The sequence below is a fragment of the Podarcis filfolensis genome (assembly GCF_964270895.1).
Source record: "Podarcis filfolensis genome assembly, chromosome: 3".
NCBI classification, from domain to species: Eukaryota; Metazoa; Chordata; class Lepidosauria; order Squamata; family Lacertidae; genus Podarcis; species Podarcis filfolensis.
In genome coordinates, this window is record NC_139606.1 from 15535810 (window position 1) to 15542240 (window position 6431).

General features: G+C 46.6%; 1 long non-coding RNA gene across 1 annotated transcript; it reads right to left on the bottom strand.

Moving 5' to 3' along the window:
• Nucleotides 1-2797: 2797 nt before the first annotated feature.
• LOC310759231 lies at nucleotides 2798-6183 on the bottom strand. The gene is made up of 3 exons (XR_014546276.1): nucleotides 5825-6183; nucleotides 5484-5599; nucleotides 2798-3819 (listed from the first exon to the last, which is right to left on the bottom strand). It is a non-coding gene; the product is annotated as an uncharacterized lncRNA (long non-coding RNA).
• Between the last annotated feature and the right edge of the window lie 248 nt (nucleotides 6184-6431).

Sequence of the window (6431 nt, forward strand, 5' to 3'; positions counted from 1 at the left end):
CTGCGCAGCCTTCCGCTGCTCCCCGGGGCTGGAGGTGAGGCGTGCAGCCTTTCTGCTGTTCCCCAACCTGCTCTTTGGGGCGGGCAGTAGCTTTCCCCAAAGAGCAGGTCAGGGAGCAGCGGAAAGGCTGCCCCCGAGCTTGTGGGGCTGGCGGTGGGGGAAAGCTGCGCTTCCCCCACCGCCTGCCCCGGGGAGCAGCAGGAAAGCTGCGTGCAGCCTTTCCGCTGCTCCCCGACCTGCTCTTTGGGTCAAGCGGCTCTGGGGTAGCCCGCGAAGCCTCCGCAGGGCAGCGGGGAGCCTTCATCCCACTGCCCTGAGGAGGCTTCGCGCGGCTATCCCTGGCTTTTGCGGGAGGTGGGGGAAGGGACAGAGCTAAGCTCTCTCACTTCCCCCACCTCCTGCAAAAGCCCCCAAGAGCCACAATTTTTATTTCTTGAATCCCCCCCCAAAAAAAAAAAGTAGGTGCGCCTTATGGTCAGGTGCACCTTATGGAGCGAAAAATACGGTACTTTCACTGCAGAACATGACAATCTCTCTACACACATGTAGATCTCCAGCATACTCTGCAAGTGCCATGGAAAAAACAGGGTATCCTGTTTTCTTGTGCAAGAGCACGGTGGCCATTTTGGGTGCCATGATCTTGCATGACTTTGCTCTGAGAGGTTGCCCCCCCCCCAAAGAGCTTTTTTCAGAGCCGTGATCTTCTGTAGCACTCCAAAACACACAAATGCGTGTCTTTGGGGTTCTGTGACCTCACATGTCACATGGCTCACACGGGAGCACAGGCAGGAAGACGCATGTTCCAATTTGGGGACTCAAGAGTAGGGTTGCCATACGTCTGGATTTTCCCAGACATATCCAGAATACTGCAGTTGGCAGCAGTGTCTGGGCGAAAATCGGGAAAATCTGGACGTAATGTAGCCAGCCCATGTCAGCAATGCCGTTTTTGCCGTTTTTGTTTGTTTGTTTGTTTGTTTGTTTGTTTGTTTTTAAGGCTCAAAAATGGCTCAACAACTTTGGGCAGAACTAAAAAAAGAAAAAGCTCAACAACTTTGCTTAAAAATAAAATTAATAAAGCTCAACTGACAAGCTGAAGGTAATGCACACACAGAGAAACTTTACTAAGGCTAAACAGTGCAATCATGGCCATGTGTACCTATCAGAAGTCCATCCTATAAAATGGACTTACTCCCATTGGGAAGAGGATTGGAGGTAGGATTGAAGCCTAAATTTGCTGAGTGTAAAAAAAAATCCCGCATTACCCATTAACTTTTTATTTTTCAATAAATGCACATTCTTTACATGTAACAAATGGAGTTACAGTACAGTGGTACCTCAGGTTACATACGCTTCAGGTTACAGACTCCACTAACCCAGAAATAGTACCTCGGGTTAAGAACTTTGCTTCAGATTGAGAACAGAAATCATGCTCCAGCGGCACGGCAGCAGCAGGAGGCCCCACTAGCTAAAGTGGTGCTCCAGGTTAAGAACAGTTTCAGGTTAAGAACGGACCTCCGGAACGAATTAAGTACTTAACCTGAGGTACCACTGTATATGATATTACAGATATTCAAAATAACTACAAGCGGTAGATGCCATTGTATACACTTGAGCTTTGCATGGAAAAATATCACAGATCCAATGTGCCGCCTGCATTTTTATCACTTATCTGATGACACAGTTTCCAGTTTCCTGTGCTATGTCGGTGTGTGTGTGTGTGTGTGTGTGTGTGTGTGTGTTTTCGCGCGCACACACACAAAATCTGCCAACTGAGGGTAACAACTCATGCATCTAATGAAGTGGATTCTCTAGCTCACAAAAGCTTATGCCACAGAACATCTGCTCGTTTTTAAGGTGCCACGCAGGTTCTTGGCTGTTGCTGCTGAGGCAGTATAACATGACTATCACTCTGGTTTTAGGAATATGCATTCAGATTTAGTTCATATATCAATTAAATATATGTCAGTAACTAAAATGAAATATAAAGCAAATGAAATTTAGCTCCAATATTCCTTCCCAGCTGCCTGCCATGAAGTTAGGGAGCAAAATTGCCTAGCAATTTAAACCAAAGGTGGGGGGGTGGCAAGAATAGCAGCGATTGGCATCCCTGCTGGTAGAATGTAAGCCGCTGCAAATGCATCCTTCATCCCTGTGATACACACAGAAAAACCCTGCCTCTGTTCTTTGATTGATGGCTCTGCAGCTTAGCAACACCCAATTCAGTCACTCGAGGGGAAAACATCCTTAAGGGGAAGGCATACTATAAAAGGAGAGGGGCAACCAGTGTTTTGTGAACTTATCTCTGTTGTCAATTCTGCATGTGGAATGCCTGACAGATGTTTCCCTGCCGTGTTTGCTTCCCAGATCACTTTACCTATGGTTTATGCTTCCCTCATTAGATTTACCTACTACTGGTGAGGTGCGGTTGAAGTGTGGCAGATGAATGCCCCATAAAAGGGGGCTGTTATGAGCTGTATGTATGAGCTGTTATGAGCTATGGTCTTCCCGGTAGTGATGTATGGAAGTGAGAGCTGGACCATAAAGGCTGATCGCCAAAGAATTGATGCTTTTGAATTATGGTGCTGGAGGAGACTCTTGAGAGTCCCATGGACTGCAAGAAGATCAAACCTTTCCATTCTTAAGGAAATCAGACCTGAGTGCTCACTGGAAGGACGGATCGTGAAGCTGAGGCTCCAATACTTTGGCCACCTCGTGAGAAGAGAAGACTCCCTGGAAAAGAACCTGGTGTTGGGAAAGATGGAGGGCACAAGGAGAAGGGGACAACAGAGGACGAGTTGGTTGGACAGTGTTCTTGAAGCTACCAGCATGAGTTTGACCAAACTGCGGGAGGCAGTGGAAGACAGGAGTGCCTGGCATGCTCTGGTCCATGGGGTCACAAAGAGTCGGACATGACTAAATGACTAAACAACAACATGAGCTGTACGGCTGCAGCCACATCTGTGTCCATCGTTCAGCCCGGACACTGAGGTCCAGCTCCAAGGGCCTTCTGGTGGTTCCCTCACTGCGAGAAGTGAGGTTACAGGGAACCAGGCAGAGGGCCTTCTCGGTAGTGGCACCCGCCCTGTGGAACGCCCTCCCATCAGATGTCAAGGAAATAAACAACTATCTGACTTTTAGAAGGCATCTGAAGGCAGCCCTGTTTAGGGAAGTTTTTAATGTTTGCTGTTTATCGTGTTTTTAATTTTATTGTGTTTTTAATATTCTATTGGGAGCCACCCAGAGTGGCTGGGGAAACCCAGCCAGATGGGTGGGGTATAAATAATAAATAATTATTGTGAATATATACCCAGCACACAAGCATTGTTTTTTCATGCGGAGCCATTAGAAATCTGTGCATGCTTTTAAACTTTATGCCAAATAAAGAACCCATCACACCAGGAAGTGGGGAAAAGATTGGTTCGTTATGCAGAAATGAGAGAGACCGTGTATGTGGGTGGTCATTTGGACAGCAAGGTTTACAAGTATGTAGGTAGCAAAAAATCATTCAGTACATACACACACCTTAGTGCCATAGAGTAAAATAATTCACCACTACCTCAAAGTGATGGTAGCAGTGTGCCAGAGTATACGCACACAAAAAGGAAGAAAAATAGGAATGGGTTATACCTGACCTTGGACCAAGCGGAGCACAAAGTCAGGGATCTGAGATCTGTGCCACGTACGAGAGTTATGTTCTCCCTTTCAAAGTTGTATGCCAGCAAGGAAACAGTCTCTCATCTGCGCCTTTGGTCTGTGGTCCTGTGAACCAGGGTCCTGTGAACCAGGGTTGATCCTGAAGGTTGTTGAGGAGAGGGGATTCTGTTGGAGCTGCGAGTTAACTAGGTAATTGAAAACCTGGGGTTTAAGTATATTTTGACTCTTAGCTTCTCTGGAGAAGGGAGGGGTTTCCTTAGTGAGCAAATACAGTGGTACCTCGGGTTACAGATGCTTCAGGTTACAGACGCTTCAGGTTACAGACTCCGCTAACCCAGAAATAGTACCTCGGGTTAAGAACTTTGCTTCAGGATTAGAACAGAAATCGTGCAGTGGTGGCGCGGCAGCAGCGGGAGGCCCCGTTAGCTAAAGTGGTACCTCAGGTTAAGAACAGTTTCAGGTTAAGAACGGACCTCCAGAACGAATTACGTTCTTAACCTGAGGTACCACTGTAACATGATACCAAGTCTTTAGACCTGTCGTTTGTTGCTTCCGGTGTACTATTGTGTTTTGTGAGGTAAGTTTGAAGTGAAGAGGACACAACCTCAATTTTGAGAAGACCACGTCTTTACCTTTACAGTTCGGGGATCATAAATTTACCTTAAAAAAGATTTTCATTGTCTATGTGAAGTCTGGTTCCTGCTTACGGGAGGATAATAACTAAATCCTTCTGGCAAATAGAGGGATTAGTGCTCAGATATTTTCTGCAACTATTGGGGGAAGGATGTTGAAGGCAGTATATTTAATCTCATGTAAGTGAAAGCGCACATGTATTTTGGAATTGTTAAATTGTGCAAACAGTGTCAACATATCAAAGTGACTCGGTGGAAAATAATCATACCACGGACAAAATTTCCTAGGGAGTCATGCCACTGCCTGCCTTTCTTCTACTCACCTGAAGCCTGTCAGTTTGCTTCTCAAAATGTGCCCAGCTCTGACTGGAAGCAGCTGCCCTTTTTAATCTGAGGCACTGCTAACATCCCAATGCCCACCTCTGCCACTGCTACCTCTCTTGGTGCCAGTTCACTCTGGAGTACATCTTGTAAGTTGTTGTTGGTTGTTGGCATCCGTCTGTCTCAAAAGACGATGGAGTACGCCTCCGAGGCCGAAGTGAAACCGCTGTGTTAACAGCACCAAAATGACTCCCCTGGGGCACAAGCCCTGGGCAGTGTGCTCAGGCAAGACTCCCCACTCTCAGCCTCACTAACGTGGTCCAAAGAAAAGCAGAGTAATAAATTTGCTCTGCTTTCCAAGGACCCACGTACCTATGGGACCGCCTCTCCTGGTATGCCCCACGGAGGACCTTAAGGTCCACAAATGACAACACTTTGGAGGTCCCGAGCCTCAAGGAGGTTAGATTGGTTTCAACTAGGGCCAGGGCCTTTTCAGCTCTGGCCCCGAGGTGGTGGAATACTCTGTCACAGGAGACTAGGGCCCTGCGGGACTTGACATCTTTCCACAAGGCCTGCAAGACAGAGCTGTTCTACCTGGCCTTTGGTTTGGACTCGGTCTGACCCTTATGTTTCCCTCCCCTTATGGTCTTGATTTATCAGCTACTTTAAAATGAGGCTAAATTTTAAATTGCATTTTAACCTGTATATTAAATTGGTGTTTCCCCCCCTCTCTCTTTCCCCTATTATGTTTTTACTGTGATTTTATTGGTGTTAGCCACCCTGAGCCCGGCTCTGACCAGGGAGGGCGGGGTATAAATAAAAATTATTATTATTATTATTATTATTATTATTATTATTATTATTATTATTTGGTACCTGCTTGGTTGCAAGAGTCGCTGGAAGGAGGCATACAAGATGCCATCCAGCCGTCTTAGGGACTCCAGATTTGTATAGGATTTTACTCTTTGACCTTTTCTTCTCCTGAAGATATCCTGCAAGGCAGCAGAGGTTTAGTATCAGAATTTTCTTTCTTCCCAGGCTCATGAGCCTCACCTGCCCCTCATTTTCCTCTACTTATAGTCTAAGTAGAAACACTGTAATAGTTGGCATGCCCACCAGCCAATACTCCTCTTCTTGCTGGCCACTTCTTGGCCCACACATGCTACTGCCCACCTGAATAAGAGAAAAAGAAACAACTTGCTCCTTCATGAGCTTACCTCAGTGAGAAAGACACTGTGCCTATTTCTGTCTGTTACAGTGGGTTGGTTGAAAGACTTCCCTTCCAATTTGCTACTGCTGTTTTACTTCAGTGACAAGATCCTGAATCTGCCAACCTAAAAACTGGCTGAACTGCGTGTCTTTGTACTTACGCCTTGGTTGACACAGTGGGGCCCACCTGTGGAGAGAAAGATGTAGCTTACACTTGAGTGGGTCAGGGGGCAAGAAAGTTAAGAAACCCATATCTGGCCCGGTGTTCAAAAGGCCCCTTTCTCATCAAAGTGCCTGACAGCATGTGGAGACAGGGCCAGTCTCTCTCTCTTTCAGGCAGGCAACATCAGCATAAAGTCACTGTGGCCAGTTTGTCTCCTTCACACTAGCAGCATCCGCATGAGGTCACAATGGTCTCTCAGGCAAGCTGCATCAGCAGATGTCAGCAGGTAGCATCAGCATGACATCACAATGGCCAGTCTCTATCCTACAGGAAGGTATTATCAGCAGACTCTCCCTATTTTCCAGGGATGGTCCCAGATTTACAGAAGCTGTCCCAGTTCTGATTTGATCCTGGAATGTCCTGCTTTTCCTTAGGAGGTCTGTATTTTCATC